The following is a 17,281-nucleotide window of genomic DNA, read 5'->3' on the forward strand; positions in this document are numbered from 1 at the left end:
GAATTGAGTGCCAACCCCTTGCACCGCACAAGAACACACACACTCATATATGAGTGTATACATTTTGCGTAACTTATGTCTAAATTTAAGTTAAAAGCAGCTTCACAGAATTAAAAAAAAATACATTTAAAAAAATTTAAGAAATACATATATATATTATAATGATCAGTTTGAGGATAAGATTGGGAAGTGTTGTGTGCGTACTTAGATTTCAGAGGAGACAGATGCGCTGATGACCTCGCATTCTAAATATCGTTCCACTTTAAGTACAGTTGGTCTTTATATTTGATTCAATCCGTGTTCAAGTGTGCAATACAATGCTCAAGACCACCTTTTCAAGTTGACTCAAGCATGGTACAGTAATCCATGCCATGGCATGACATGAAGCATTCGGATTATGCAAATGTACCAAAAGTTTGTGTACTGGGATCAGTGCCTAAGACAGTGGTGTGAAACCACCCTAAGCCACCATGCCACCTGTTTCTTTATATATAAAAATCCTTTCCACTAAGACCAGCATTTTCTTTTTCTTTTATGATAGCCTATTTGGCTGTTTGGGATAGTATGTGCTTTAATGTATAGTTGATGTCCATAAAGCTGACATAAAGCCATTTCCTTTTCTTACATTCACTTTACACTGAAGCACACTAAGTAGTGCAGTTACATCTCTAATCCACTAGATGTAGACTTTTTAAAATAAACCAGACTGTCACTGCTCAATGCTTCCTTGGTCCTTAAAGCTGATATAGCAAGTGTTTAGCATCATCAGTGATGACTTCCAGCTAGCTTTCTTTCCGAGAACATTTAATTGTGCCCTTAGACAACCTTTACATTTTTTCTTTAAGAAATTTTTCGTTTATCCTCAGCTAATAAAACTTGGTTCCTGCGGACTTCCTGTCATTATTCCCATTCTTATCTTTTCCAATTCCTTTTCATTCTTCCTCTGATAAATATTTCATCAACCTTTTCATTGGTTTCCTTAAAATGTTTTTTTCACTTGGCCTCAGAATCGTAATGTTGCCATTCTGAAATGAATGTGGCATTGTAGCATTCTGCCATGCTATAGAATGTGTTGACTTAAATAACTGCTTACTGGGGTAGTACTAAACAATATATACATCTTGTTTATTTAAACAAGTAGAATCAGATTGACATAGCATCAAATGCTTTTGAAACAAGCAAAACAGCATTCATGTGTCATCGTTCAGGTGTGGTGTGCTGTAATTGGTCAATATAAATGCTAAGGTTAGAAAACACACATATGTATGTTGTATTATAAATGTGAGGACATTCCATTGACATAATTATTGATAGAAATAATTGATATTATGCTTACACCTATATATAACCTAGCCGTAAAAAAGAGCAACCTTCCCCATGGCAACCAACCTAATCTTCCCACTGTGTCAAAACACTTACCAGGCCCCACACGTCTTGTCTTAGAGTGAGTGTACAGTTAAAGGACTAGTCAAGTGTTTATGTATTTAGAATGTGCATTAGAAGACTAATGAATGAATGAGGAGAGCACCTTGGCAGACTAGAAATATGTAGCTTAAACTGGTGGGGCGGAATGTTAGTGAAGTGAAATTATCTTAAACAACGGCAATTTCAAAGATTATATTCTATAATGAGAAAAAGAAAAAAAATTCAAAAAAGACTTAAAATTACAAAATTTATTTGTAGAATCTTCTATTTGTAGGCTTGGAGACTTTTCAAAGAAAACACGTTTTTTATGCAATTCAAAAAAATTCATCCATTTCACAAACAATTAAAGTTACCCATAATTCTGACTGTAATGGAGTGTCTAGCACAGTCTTTGGATCTGAACCCTATTAAGCTGTTGTGGGAGCAGCTTGACTGTATGCTACAGAAAAAGACTCCATCAATTTTGTGGGAGATGCTCCAGGAAGTATTGGGGGTAATCTCATAGAATGCCAAAGGTCTGCCAGGCTGTAATTCCTGTAGGAATTCCTGTGTTTTTGATTATGGCAAAGTTTAAAGAACACATTCATCATTTCCATAAAAATCATTGTTTCTAACTATGACAATATGTCAGCTTGTCTTGATCTTTTGCTATATTTTTTATTCAGACTAATTCCGTGTGTGTTTCCTTGCAAAACAATATATATATATATATATATATATATATATATATATATATATATATATATATATATATTAGTAACAATTTTAAAATACTCAGATTTACTTGCAATGTCGGAAAAAATAAATGCATTAAACATTGGTTAAAGGAAATAGTTTATACAGTTCTATAATACCTCAAACACTAACAGTTAAAATTGTTAACTTAAAATATCTCAAATAGGAACTCCCTTGATTATGGGAAGCAATTAGGGTCAAAACAATTGTATTTCATTAAAATTTCTAGATTAATCACGTGCCTTAATGCATTATTGAAAAATACCAATAGAATAAAACAATTTTATGATTGAAGTGTATAAAAAGGCAGAAATAAGATAAGAAATAATAAGAAATATTGCCAGGTTGTGATATTTTTTGTCTTTTTAATCTCAACTCAACGGCATTCATTTTTCTCTCTTCAATGTAAAAAAAATACATAATCCTGAAGAGTAGTTTTATAACTGTTAAATATTTTAGATTTTTTAAGCTTTCATTTTGTATTATGTAATATATTAAACATTCTTGCATATTTATAATTTTATGTAAAACAAGCAGTTTATTGTTTTCACCTCTTGCATACGATGCAAGAGGTGAAAACAATATGGTGCATACTACGAGAGGCATTGAAGTTAAACTGGAACTTGTGATGAAATATCTTGTGAAAAAAGCCATAAAACCGATAAACGAAAAATCTTGGTTAGCACTGTGGTGACATTTGCACAAGACATCAAGCACCTTAAAATTTTAATAGTGCAAATGGTCTTGTCTGTGGAAAGTGCATTAGTGAAGCAGGGGATTATATAGAGAAAAGTAGTTTCTATGCTTACTGTGTTATTCTCAAAAGTCATTAAAAGTCCTGGTTTGACTTGAACATTATGAGCACTAAAATAAAGAGGCAGACTATTTCTATTTGTACAGTATGACATCTCTTGATCTAAATAGCATCTTTTCTCTCTTTTTAGAAACACACATAGCATTTTGACACCAGAACGGTTTCACTGTGCCTTTCAACAGTTTGTGACTTACTACCATATCACTCTAAAATCTTACATTGGTTTTCTGGGTTGCCATCTGTTGACTGTGAAAGCTACAGCAAATCATTTACATCATGCTTTCTGAAAAAGACCACTGCCATCAGAAAAGAAACATTTCAGCATTTTAGGCTAAAGGTAATCAGTCCGAAGAACATGGAAATGATTTGCAGTGACGTTTCAAACCTGGCAAACAAAATGATTCCACTGCGTAACAAAGCTACTGTTTGTTTGTTTGTTTGTTTGTTGTTTTAATTGTCACCACTTTGTACAGGAAGATAAAACTATTACTCTTAATTACTCTTTTATACCTGCCAATAGTATTCCAGACACTCACAGATACACACAAATTGATGCAAAAGGTAGATTGCATACCCTTTTTATTTCTGAATGAATGAAAATCTAAGAAAATATACAGTACATGTTTTGGAGTATATGGCAAAAATACGACTACCCCAACAAGCTAGCAAATATAATTTTTTTTTTTTAATGTTGTAACAGAGCAAAACCTCTAACACACCTGACTAGAATAAGGCAGCATAAGACATATGTCAGATATACTGTATAAGTAGAAATACTGTACACAATTTAAATATAGAAATATTTTAGAGTTATACATTACAGAGATATATAGAAACACACACACACACACACACATACGTCATAAAGGTCATAAACAAAACAGACTTCATTTTCCTTTACTGGCCTCCATAAAAACCATATCCAACCTTTTTTTCTCACTCCTCCTTCCTTTTCCTTTTTCAAAAGGAAGATCAGGTGTTGTGACCCAATCAGAAAGGGGGTGGGTTATACGCCATGCCTATTTATGGGTGGAGCTTGCTGAAACGCATCTGAGTAAATGTGTAAAGGTCAAACATACATGTCTATACAGAACCAGCACTACAAAACTTCTTGTGTGTGTTTGCGTGCAAATTTCAATATTAGACTCCCACACCTTCATCTACTAATCTTATGGTCATCCTTTAAATCAGAGGTCATTACATCATCTAAATTTCTTTTTCCTATTCGTTGTTCCTTGTATTCTCATTTCCTATTTCTTTTAAATTCTCAAAAAAAGGCATTCACATTCTACCTCTGCAGTAAAGAAATGAGGACAGTCAGAGAGAGAGAGAGAGAAAGAGAGAGGGAATCATTGTCACAGTAATAGCTGTTCTATTCATAGAAAGGGTTGTGCTGCACCTCCACAGTCAAGCCATGAAACTGTTTGTAGACAGTTCATAATCTTGTCTACAGTCTTCTCTACCTAAAATATTTACATATACTGACCTTTGTCCTAAACTGTGCAAACCACAGACATATGAATATATGTTAGAGATGGTTTTGGATCCTCCCTTTTCCAGGTTTCTGAAAGGACTTAAGCTGCAGCATTGGAGACACTGTGCGTGACAAGGTGTGTGAAAACATGCCTTTTGCTCTGAATCTTCATCTAATCCTATTGTGTATGTGACAGGAGTGTGACACATTATATGGAAGAAAGAGAGAGTAGTAGTAGTGTTGAGCCTTTACATGACACCCTTTCTGCCCCTGGGGTGCGGTTCAACAGTTAGAGAGTTTCCTGGAATATAGTATTTATCGTACTTTTACATATTGAAAGCAGTGTTGCCAACTCCTCAGTAAGGACAGTAGCCATTGGCTATCCTAAAAGTCACTAGAAGTTGTTAAATGATGTCATCGCGTAATTTACATAATGTCATGACAAAAAGTGAATTGGTAAAAACAGCTAAATACGTTTAGAACTATACAAATGAACTTTTTTTCTGTCAAATATCCTGCTTCATATATATTGAAAAAATATTTTTTATTAAAGCACTCAAAACAAAAAACAAAAGAGCAATGATATACAGTACAAGTGCTATAACAAGTCTTAGTTAGCTTAACACAGTGCATGTAGCAAGGTTTTTAGTACTATTATTACAGTATGTAATGAAATAAAATGAGAGAATAGAAAAAGAATAGTGTATAGATAAGAATATTGTATAATAAGGAAAAAGAAAATAAATAGATAGAATATAAAAGGAACATAGAAGCTAGTGTTAATTAGTTAGTTATTTTTTAAAAAATTTTTATTTTTTTTTATGTCACAAATCCAACCCCTTCTCTTGTTGCAGCAATTTGAGAAGTCTATTGACTTCTCAATTGGCAATTTGACTTGAGAAGTCCGTATATGGTACGGACACATCAAAGTCTCTAAAAGTCTCCAGTAACACCTGAAAAAGTCGCTAGATTTGTCGCTACTCGCTAAATATTCAGTATTGGCAACACTGAATGAAAGAAACCTTAATATGTAAAGAGTGTAAAGTCCTTAAAAGTAAGTATTTTAGTAAGACATTAGTTTGTTTAAAAGTGCACAGAGAAGTGGGAAATTGTGACTTCTATTTTTGCTTACACTACATTTCATTCTGATCCACTAATTTGATAAGACAAGCTGTATAACAAGAGGGCTGATATTTACTATAACAACACAGGTAAATTGTGCTGTTTGCATCACTCTGCTTGTCTCTGTAAAATTTGATTTCTTGCAATAGTCTGTTAGGTTAAAGGCATTAGTACTCTTAATGCAGATTGTCAGTCAGTCTGGGCATCGCCTAGCAACACTATATCCAGCTGTGGCTTCTTTAGGAACTATTTTCACTTGCATAGAAAAAACAAATATGTAATATTTACATAATATTAATTGCTTGTTTAAAGAACTGTTATGAAAACGATAGTGATCAGAGGTGATCACTCAGGGCTGAATCACATCCATGTCGATATTCATCACAACGTGCAAAATTATAATGTATCACTACCAGAACTTGTGTAAAGCATAAAACAGAAACTTAAAGCTATATATTAGACGAATTAAAGACTGCAGTCCTGAATGTTGGGCTTGGAAAAGGCATGAGAATGTGGTTCTTCTTAGTCTTGACTTCTAAAATGTTCTTGCAGGTGTTGCCACAGATATTCAGGCATGGTAAACATCTCTACCAATAACCTCCATGATTATCAGGTGACAGTGTGATTTGTTACGTCTATGTGTTTTGCTAGGATTGGTTAGGGAGAATAATCATATCCATTACTGCAGAAAGCATTGAGCAAATACATAATCTGCAAAGGGAATTAATCAGAAAGCACACTTAAAACATAACAAACTACTATTACAACAATTGAAATGTATTTGTAATTTTAAACATCATTTTTTATAATTCCTGAAGAGAAATTACTCAGTTACAGTAAGAGGAGTGTTTGAAATTTTGTCACTTTACACCGATGATATGTGATCATAAACTTTGTCTTTAGTAAAAAAAGCAGATTCTGTGGATTTCTTTTGCTCTTGCTTCTACTGCAAGTGGATCTTTTGTTACTGTTTCCACAGTCCTGTATTTTTTTAACCTGTGCAATAATATTTTCCTATTCGCTGTGTGTTACAGGCTCAAATATCTAGTCTGGTGCCATGAAATGACTTTCAGAATGCCGACACAGATGCTCTAAAGATTTGTTATATGATTGCTTGAGATAGTCTTGTTGATTACATCTCTTTCTGTTGCACTACTACTACTCTGTGATTTCTACACAACCAGACAAACTGAACTATCATTAAGTATATCGTTCTTGTGATTGTGAACTGTGTTGTTTAAACCCATAAGTCTACAGTAGTTTTAAAACTTCACAGAAATTTTCTTCTTTATTGGCCTGTGTGGTTTAGTTTTAAGGGGAAAATCATATTTGGCAGCATTTTGTCTGAATGTATTGAAGTTTGTTATTTGACAGGTTTTACTTATCTTATCTGGTGTAATTCTGTAGATCTGAGAACAAGTGATAGTTTTTTATCTTTAAATGGCAGTGAATGTATTACTGGTTTACTGATTAAATGTTTCCAAACATAATAAAACACTGAAAAAGCACATACATGGTTACCAATTTAATATGATTTTATATTAAAAAATATTGTCATGAGACCATTTGGAAGAACTATGAAATATACGGTATATATAAAAGGGTAGGTTCAAGAGTACATAAAAGTTTTACTGCTAGGTCAAGGGCAGGTAAAGGATAAAGAGCAAATTAAAATATAGAAATTATATTTGCAAACACAGTAAACATGGAACAGTTAAAAGAAAAACTTGGGAGGTGTGTAGTGGAGTAAAATAGTAGAGGACAAGAAAAAAATGTTGAAAGCTTTGATCATTGAAACCACAAATAAAGCAATATCTGTGTCTGAGCAGATAAATGTGATGAGAATGCTGTGTAAATAAATAGAAGAAGTGTGTCGTCTTTGCTTTTTAAGAGCCTGTCTGTAAACTTTGCACTCTGATAGGTAAAATTAGGACATGCAGCCATGCTCCACTGAAAAACTCCACTGATGTCATAACCTGATCATTCAGTACATTCAGGTAATCAGCTGAAGTCATTTTATTGCAACATACCAATGCTGAGCCTAGATCTGACTGACTGACTTGTCAGATCATGACAGATCATAACACAGTCTATTTGTTAGCAATTTAGAAAAATGTACCCCTTGTTCATGTTTAGATGGAACTCATGTGTTCTATGGATGCAAGGGACACATTTATTAGAGTCATTGTTTACTTCAGCATTTTGAAATTTTACTAAGGGTCAGAGTTGCTCATCCTCAAGTTCTAAACTCCTTAAACAAAGTAGAACAATATTTTTTTTTTGAATTTTTACAAATTTTGACAGTGTAATACCTAACACAGATTTAAATAACCTGTAAGATATAGCTTTTTATGTGCAGTGTTTTACAATTCATGCAACCTATCTAAACACTTTTTATCTCACTATATTGTTATTGCAAAGTTTTTTTTTTACACTGTTCAAATCTTCACATTTTAGCCCACTTCCTGTTTGAGCATTTCAAAAAGACAAGAAAGGTGTGCAGCATATGGTATAAAAACAAACATTTATTTAACTGGATATTATAATTTTATTTTATAAACTGTTTTTGTCACGATTCCATAATTAATGTTCTACCTAAATTTTCTTTTAGTATTTTGTTTGTATTAAGATTTCTCTAATGTTCGCATATAAAAAACATGCTTATAACCAATCACTTGCTATACCCCATGCTTCAAATGGAAAATTCAGTGAGGGAATGATGGGGAGAGAGGGAGACTAATTTGTTAATGGGGATGTGCTTGTAATAATGGTAATTACAATAGTCTGCAGCTGTAATTGTTTAAGTGACATTATTTACCTCGCAAATTTTTTTACCTTACATTGATACCAAGCTTTTGTTACTTATTGACTATAAAGAGTTTTGCATGTTTTTTTACTATGGTGTCTGCAAAAGTTTTCTCCTGGTTCTCAGATTTCCTTCCATCTTCCCCAAACAGGTCATAGGTGAATTGGCTCATACCAATGTGCAAATCTGTGTTGAGAAATGCTGCAGTATTATGAACATGTTGACTTACCCACTCACTCATCGGCACAAGTCACTTTTAATATTAATATGTGGATTGCACAACCATGGACATAACCATTCTTTTATTACCATTTATTCGGCTGCTCTTATTGTTTTACATTTTTTCATATATTTTCCAAATATTTTCTATATTGTGTATTTTGTGTACAGATGTTTTATTTTTAACTTTTATTCGTATATTTTTAATTTTTCAAATATAACTTGGTGTTAACCACTAAACTACCATGCAGGCCATGTTGACTTTTTAATATTAGTTAAATAATTAAAATTGTCCATCCCTCCATCCAACTAATAACCTCCTTTGTCCAACTAGGGATTGTGGAGGCCAGTGGTGAACATTGGATTTATTCCCCTTTGACTGTGGTCGGACCTCCAGTCAACATTCACTTGCTTATGAACACTACAGGCAATTTGGGAATACCAATTAGTCTAATCTGCATGTCTTTGTACTGTTGGAGAAAAACCAACCAAGCATGGAAAGAACATGCAAGCTCCATGCACACCTGGACACTGGTGGTGTAAGTCCACCGTGCCGCCAGATTAATATTTTGCTTGTATTTTCATTAGTGTAGTCATGTAAAGGAAAATTGTTTGACTACACAAAAATGTGTAAAAGGAAATAAGGAACATGTACAGTTCTGCCCTCTGTCACTGAGTGTTAAACTTGCTGTGCTGAGGTCTAAAAACAACTCAGTAAAAGCACGAACAGATCGCAGAGCAAAGCTTTTCGAGGAACTGGGCTTTAGTGTTACCCAATACTAGTGTCCCTTTAAAGAGAACACTATGAAATCCTCGTTAACTTCCTCCACTCAACTTGTTGAGTAAAAGTGTGTTGTGACGTAAGACCAGTGTTGGGTAAACCTGTCGCTCTTGAACTTGCCTCGTGAATCTGTAATATTCATTTAAAGACGTTCGAATACGCCGGCCGCTGTAATTGGACACCCGACCAAAGTGACGCGATAACACGCATGCGCAGACCAACACTGCTGTGTAGAAGGACAAACTTGACTTCAGCAAACCTACGTACACGTCCACCCGGAGGCGAGCACGCATGGTCTGTCGGGGCTCAGATGTACTTCTATAGCCCACAGTGACTCGACAAGTAGGTAAGGACGAATAAACATTGGGAAACGTGTTTATTACTACAATTATTATTTAATTAACGTTAGTTAACATTAGTTAACAGAGCCGGATAATTAGCGTACTAGCGTTAGCTCTCAGCATCCCTCGCGCCTTCTTTGTACAGGCAGTATTGCAAGGATGAATGGACATAGTTTTTATTTATTTATTTACCCATAACCCTATTTGTTTGGGTTTATTTATTGACACAGGGAAAAATATATCCATCTGTATTACAATAGACACCGCAGCACCTCTATTGGTATGTGTGTCCTTATTAGCCCTCGTCGGTTGTGGAGGATCGCGTGTATTGTTTTGTTAGCAGCGTGGCTATTTTTTTTTTCTTTTTAGTGCGCGTGAATGTTAACGGACTTAAACAAAACTGTTTGAATTAACCTCGCACGCGCGAACCCCCTGGTCCGTGGAGTCACTATAGAATCACGTGCTCGGATGGCTTCGGAAGAGCAGCAGTGTTCATGACCTTCATGATGACGAACTTTGCAGAGAATTAAAATAGGTTAAAGTTTATATACTCTCTCAGCACCTCTAACGTGTGCCAGAAACTTGCTGTAACTTTGCTCTGAACTTTCATCTGGCTCTGTTATGTCCTATTGCCCTATTTATTTTTCTTCATCCAGGAGGGTAATCCAGCATTCACTTTTTCAGCTCCAGAATTATCATCCAAGCTCTGTACACAAGTATTAACTGTGTATGGGTATACACACACACACACACACACACACACACACAATCAGCTTACAGTTGAAATGAGTGGTTGATGCATAATACATGAACCAGGCCAGATAACCCATGAAATGATTTTATGGATAAACTTAAAATGCTCAATGTAGTGATGCAAGGATGAGAGCTCTCAACCATAAACTCCCCCCCCCCCCCCATTTCTCTATTTGACATCCAAATAAAATCCCAGTCCCATGATGCCTGAAATGATCATCAGTGTGATTGAGAGTTGTCTTAAGTTTTTAGTGTAAACACAATGTCAACGGTTACAAGTGAAGTTTGAGTTTCAAACTTTGGGTATCAGTAGCCCTAACATGTTTCTGGGGGTAAAGTAGTGCCTCAGTGAACAGCTGATGTTAGCCAACTAGTAAGTTTGTTTCTGAACGATAAAATGTTAAGCCCGTGAGGAACAGCAGCTTTCCAAAGAAATTGCAGTAGAAGGCATTTTTAAAATTGAATGTTTTCTGATCTAAGCGATTTTCACTTTTCAGCCAACACCTATTTCATTTGCAAATAAAGAATTTGACAATATTAAATGTTTACATAAACATTTAAGTTTGAAATGGAAGGTTCGTCTTTCTTATGCCAATGATGTTGCATGTAATGGTTAAACTTCTGTAATAAAAAAACAACAACACATTAACATGCTGCTGGAAATGAACGTAGCACAGCATTTATGGTAAAGTGCATAGTGTGACTTCTGCTTAATATCATTACATCATCATTTTTTTCTTAGCAGAATATGGTGCGTCAGCATGACCTATGGTTTTTTTTTATTGTTTCACTTACAAGTTTACCTCGAACAACCTTCCATTCCATAGACATTAGGTGTAATTGCCTTAGGCAATCCCTTCTTTGCAATGTTGCAAGTTAAGTTCTTTGGCGTATGTCCTCGGTTTATTTAAGATATGTTTAAGTTTCAATGTTAATGACCAGTTTCTTTATAATTGCGATTGAACTATAAACTATTCAAACAAAGTTATGCACTGATGTACAAATGTGTCTATAGATAAATTTTTCTAATCAATTCAGTTGGACCATTTTTTTTCATCAAAAATCTTAAATGAATCAACACTTAATGTCCAATATTTAAACAACCTCTTCGAATTAAATATTCAAGTTTATGGTGCAGTATGAGATGCTGGCCTGCTTCCTGGTAATTAATAAAGCACCCAGTGAAACGATATATGTGCATATATAACAAAGTCTTGGACTGATGATATTTGGCCTGTTTTTATCACTACATCAGGAAATTGTTTGTGTGATCTGGCAACCCTGGTGAGCACATGAGAGGAAATACAATGAATTGGTGCCATATGGAGAGATCTGTATGGATGAGCTATGTTCCATTACACCACTGCTAAACAATGTTTGCTAAATAGGTATGTAACAGTAATACAGATTAACAAGTTTGCTTCAATGCAATACTTGTTTTTGCTTTGTTTAACTGATTTCCCATAGTTGGGTAATACAATTAAAATCTAACTTTACTATTAAACAAAAACATCAGTCAGTTGACCCTATTAATAATGATCTTTTTTTAATATTAGCACTTGTTAATTGTTCTACATTTTAACATAGCGGTGATGCTTTAAAGGCCTGTTGCTCTTGAGCACCGCTTTGCCAAAGTATAGACAGATTTAGCTAGTGTTTTATTTCATAGAAGTGCTTGTAAAAGAAAGCATTGATGGTATTTATGTATTTATTTTATAAATATTATTTATTATTATTACTTATAATTATTCATTATTATTTTACTCATAACAGCTTTTTTGTTGCTTGCTTAGTTTTTACCTGAGAATTTGTTTAATATGCAACAGTTCCTCACATGATTGGTCTTATCTGACCTTCCTGAAAGAAGCAGTCATTTGTACTGTTTGTAATGAATGCCATACAGCACACCATGTTGTGCCATGACAGTGCAGCTGATGTCAGGTGAATGGAAACTTTAGTCTATTGTTAGCATTGAATGACTGCCAGAGGTCATCAATTGCAGATCAGTAGAGGTCAAATTTAAGGGTAGAAATCTTGGCCATTGTCAGAATTGTAGTATGAAAAACAGGGGAGGGTATGAGAGGTCTATTTTTGATGAGACTCGTCAGCATTCAGCAAGTTCAGGGTGCATTTAGTTTTTTGTCAGTGTACATTGAACTAAGAATAACAGTCTGTAAGCTTGGTTATTTTGTTTTATGGTAACTGGATGATTGTAGGAAAGGATGGTAAAGTGTAAGGGAGGGTGGAAAAGAATGTTGGAGACTAAGAAAGGAGGGAGAAAACCCAGTTTGTGTCTGAGGGTAAGAAAAGTGATTCAAATGAGAATAAAGGGTGGTTCTGTTGTATGCATGTGTTTTACAAACAGCGATGTATGTGCATGAAGGAAAGGGAGGTTGGATAGGTATCCTGAGAGTCATACCATTTTTGGCCTGGTGTAGTGTTCATTGTCCTTGTTAAGAGGGCAATCTCTGACCGACACTTTAAATGTAATCTCTCTCAAACAGTGGTCCAGCACAATTTGTGATTAAACAGTGAGAAAACTGCATTTTTCTTCCACTTCTCATATTGTCCCCCTGGATGCATGTAATTCAGTCCAGTAATCCGATTGCCCATGACTTTGAGTTATTCAGATATTTTCCGGCATTTGTGCACGTTGTCGCAGGAAAAACTTTCATTCTTGTATATAGAGGCAGCTCAAGAAAGAATAGCATTACATGCACAGCAAAATCCAAAGTAAATATTTACTATTAAACTGATTCTCAGTAATCTTAAGACACTTGAATCACAAGCCACTCACAAGGTGTTTATAAAAAGATTAATTAAAATTCATAGTGAGTCTGTTAGGGAAAAAGAATCCTTGTGGCCAATAGGACCATAGCTATTGACTGAAAATAAGTTTATTGCATACAAGCCACTCAAAAAAAAAAAAAAAAAAAAAAAGCAGCGCTACCACCAAGCTGACAAATGTAACTTGTTTAATAGCTATAATGATTGTGGCTGTTACTACAAGAAATACAATTAGCAGGTCTTTTTTGTAAAAAATGTATTGGTAAACTAGTTAGAAAAAAAGTACTTGCACAAGATCTGGAATTGAGGAAAGTTTGTGAGAATGTTTGCACTAAAGCCTCCTCAGTTTTGTAGATTTAGAAGGCCTACTAATGTAAACCTTGTTTGAGCTTCAATTTTGATGAAATTGGTGTGTAAAGATGTTGTGTGGTAGCTGACACTGCATTGATTCAGTTGCGTTACTGGAACATTTGATGCACACCACACCGATGCTCCTTCACCATTCATTCATTTTTCATACTGTGTATTTAGTGTTTTCTGATGGGTCACAGGGTGCTAGAGTCTGTCAAAGGGAGCTTGGGGCACAGTGTGGAGGACACCCTTGGAAATGCCAGTCAGCCCACAACTTGGTCTTTAGACTGTAAAAGAAAGTTGTTGAGGAAACGGAGAAAAGCACAGGGAAACGTGCACTCCTTGCACCAGAGGCAAGATTTAAACCTTTCATCCGTGAAGATGTGAGGGTAACCGCTGAGCTATCATAATGCCACACTTTTACTGTTTAGTAATTTTGTTGTATGTAACTCTGAGGTTATAAAGGTTCATATAGATGTAAACCACCTATGCCATGGAGGTTTCCGGTAACTTATGAGTAATATATCAACCTTCTACACTAGGTGTAGAAGGTTGATATATTAGAGGTATGAATCATAAACAGACTGATGACATTAAGAAATTCCCGAATATCAAGTAAAGATTTTAAAGTATTAAAACTTGGTTGACGGGCTGGATTTATGGCCAGATATATCTGGACCTAAATCTGTTATTTGTCAGGTTGCACAAAGCACTGTACCTGCAATGTTATGCATGTGGTAAAATGCACCATCTGTGAAGCTGAGGTTTGACTTGTGTGAAGGTGATTGGACACGCCTACTGGGTGTATCAGTGAGGCATTTTTTTGCAGTAGAAATGACAGAGGTATGTAGAAATCACTGGCAGAAGTTGCATCATTGTGAACGTGATTGACTTAGATGAGAATGTCGCGGGGCTAAATGCAAGATGTAGTTTAATCCTTAGCAACCACGATTTAATTTTCCCCAGATATTTAATTACATAAAATGTGTCTTATTCAGTGCCTAAGTAAAGGCAAAACCTGCCCATACAGTAAGTAAGAAATGTGTTTTTTAATCTCCTCTCTCAAATTTCCTCTTTCCGTGATGAACTATCTGTTCCCACCCATGGCTTCAGCTTTTTTTTTTCAGTGTACTTATAGTTTAAGTCTTACTACTGATGTCAAACTAGTGAACAAACTAACAGGAAGTGGAGGCTTCCTGTTTCGGTGATGAGTTTTGCACACATGGTGTAAGTGTTGTACTATTCCACTCACTACCTTATTCATTGTCTACTACTGTCAGTACTCAAGGTATACCACACTGTTGGGCTATCAGTACTTTATTTACTACAAAAAGGATTTCATATTTTCCATATTAATAAATAGCAATGTGTAGTCTGTGGTTATTCTGAAAAAACTGTGTTGTAAATGAAATCTGATAACTTGGTATACCTTGATGACTTTAAAGTAGGGACTTGGGAATAGTATTGCAATTATGGCTGGATGTGCACATGGGCATTGTGATTTCTTGTATTATTTCATTGGCCTGTGATGCTTTGGCATGCACTCTGTAAAGAGTCTGTGTGTGAGTAATGTGAAATGTCCCATGTGTCCTTTACTTAGACTTCAGATTGTACCACGTCATTCCTCACCCCTTGCTGACACATGGGCACAATTTCAGCCATGTCTCTGGTAATGAGGGACAAGCTCTAAACATGACTTGCTGGTTTTGTAATTGATGAGTTTCAGGAAGTGGGGAAAATTAGAATTTTTAGGAGGAAATAGCGATGAAATGCCCATGCAGAACATTTTGATGTTCTTTACTTTAAAAAAATGTTTATTACTAAAGTATTTTAAATAAAAATGTATGTATATTATATACAAGCTTGCATAGAGAAGCAGACACACACTCTGCTCATGGAAACAATTCCTCATGGTCCCAAACCCACTTTTAGGCAATTTGAGCCATGAAATATGCCTGTGCCATCAGGGAAGGAAAGCTCCAATGTAGTACCTCAATTGTCACATAATGTTGCTGAGCCAAGACCTGAATGTCAAAATGTGAGGAGAATAAACTGTGCAAGTCGTGGGCAGTCCTGAGAAACTTTATATTTTCATTTATTTTTATGTTATATTTCCACTCTATATAACCATTTGCTTGTTTGATTTAACAAATGGTGTTAAATGCATGAAATCTAGTGTGCTAGGGTCTACAGTCCCTTACCAAGTAGGGGTAAGAAAGGCAATTGAGATTCAGCCTTGTGTAGAAGCTTTGTAGAAGGCTTTGTAGCTTATGTTAGCCATCAACAGAAAAGTTCAGAGGCAGTTCGGAATGACCTTGAAGCAGTTACTCAGCAAAGTATTGTTTAAGATGACATAATATCAGATGTGTGTTTTGTTAAAAATGCTTGTTACTGTTTTTTTTAATGTTAAAACCCCCCTTTCATGCAGAGTCATACATATAGTTAAACAACGCAGTGCTGTTATGCTCCGTGGAAGGCCTCTCACCCAATCAGATTACTCGGTCAGAACTGAATGTTTTAAGCTAGTTTGTAAAACCACATTTTTGTATGTCATTTCTACTTTAGTGTTATCTGTTGGCTCTTCTGAGGTTTAAACCTGGCAGCCGCAGGGCACATAACCGCAACATAAATGCTTTCTGGTCGATCATGAATAGCAAAAACTGCTGGCTGCCAACAGGGCTTTATGTTCACCAGCAAGCTAACGCATTCTATTTTCAAGATCTATTCTCTCAAAACTAAAAGCACTATTTTCACTGTTGTCGCTAAGTGAATGCACATTAAACTGCCATGTAGTAGAATATTTCATAGTCACCTTATCAACCCTACACCACATGTCTGCACGCAGGCCTGTCCCATGAAAGATTAATTCTGGACTCCCGCAATTCCTTAAAAAAAAAACTAAAAAACAACCAGGTAGAGATTTGTCAGGTAGAGATGAGGCTTGTGAGACAGTTCATGATATTTATTTTGCATGGTGCTAGACACCTCCAAGCACGATAGGTTTTCAGAGGAGATGCAGTGCACTGACCCCCAGATTACATTCTTTGGTGTGGCCAGAATACTTTCAAGCCTTCTGAAAAGACCATTGGGAGCTTGAAAAAGGAATCTAAAACCTACATCGTTAAAACCATATTAAAGCCCCCCAGGGACTAAAAATGTAAATGTTGTTGCACTTAACCAGGTCGTGTTTGCCTGGGGAATAAGAATGTGGTTGCATACCTGTAAAATCTTTGTCATCCATTACCATTGAAGAAAAGCCAAAACACTTAACACAAGAGAGACACTTAATTGTCAGTCATGTACACTGCTAGGGGGGTAATAATGACGAAAAAAGGTTTACATGTCTTAAACCTAGACTCTTGAGCACTCAGATCTAATCAACTGCAACCCACCTGTGTGTGTAAGGGATCAAAGTGTATTTTAGGATTGCACAATATAGGTGATACAAAAAAAAAAAAAAAACATTGAATGTGTGTGATCACATGCCATTTGATGGGGTTGAAGAGTTCAGGCTAGGCCAAACTACTTGCATCAGAAACATGCAAATGTCATTCAAGACATTCTCACTTTCTTGTTGTGAACACTACTAAAAGCCCCTGTGGTCTAAATTGGGGGAAAAAAATCTTAAGAGTTAGGCATGATAATATTGCAGGAGTAAACTGAGCTAGATATC

The 17,281-nt window shown here is 35.5% G+C and overlaps 1 protein-coding gene across 2 annotated transcripts in view; it reads left to right on the top strand.

Annotated features, from left to right (window-relative positions):
- The first annotated feature begins 9,569 nt into the window (after positions 1–9,569).
- slc16a1b (solute carrier family 16 member 1b) overlaps positions 9,570–17,281 on the top strand; it is a 30,516-nt gene continuing 22,804 nt past the window's right edge. The window contains exon 1 of one of the 2 annotated variants that reach the window (XM_053503743.1): positions 9,570–9,718. The gene's annotated coding sequence lies outside the window, so the exon portion shown is untranslated. Of the gene's footprint in view, positions 9,723–17,281 lie in introns of both variants that reach the window. The other variant, XM_053503742.1, reaches the window with a different exon arrangement.

This window comes from Clarias gariepinus, chromosome 9 (genome assembly GCF_024256425.1).
Source record: "Clarias gariepinus isolate MV-2021 ecotype Netherlands chromosome 9, CGAR_prim_01v2, whole genome shotgun sequence".
NCBI classification, from domain to species: domain Eukaryota; kingdom Metazoa; phylum Chordata; class Actinopteri; order Siluriformes; family Clariidae; genus Clarias; species Clarias gariepinus.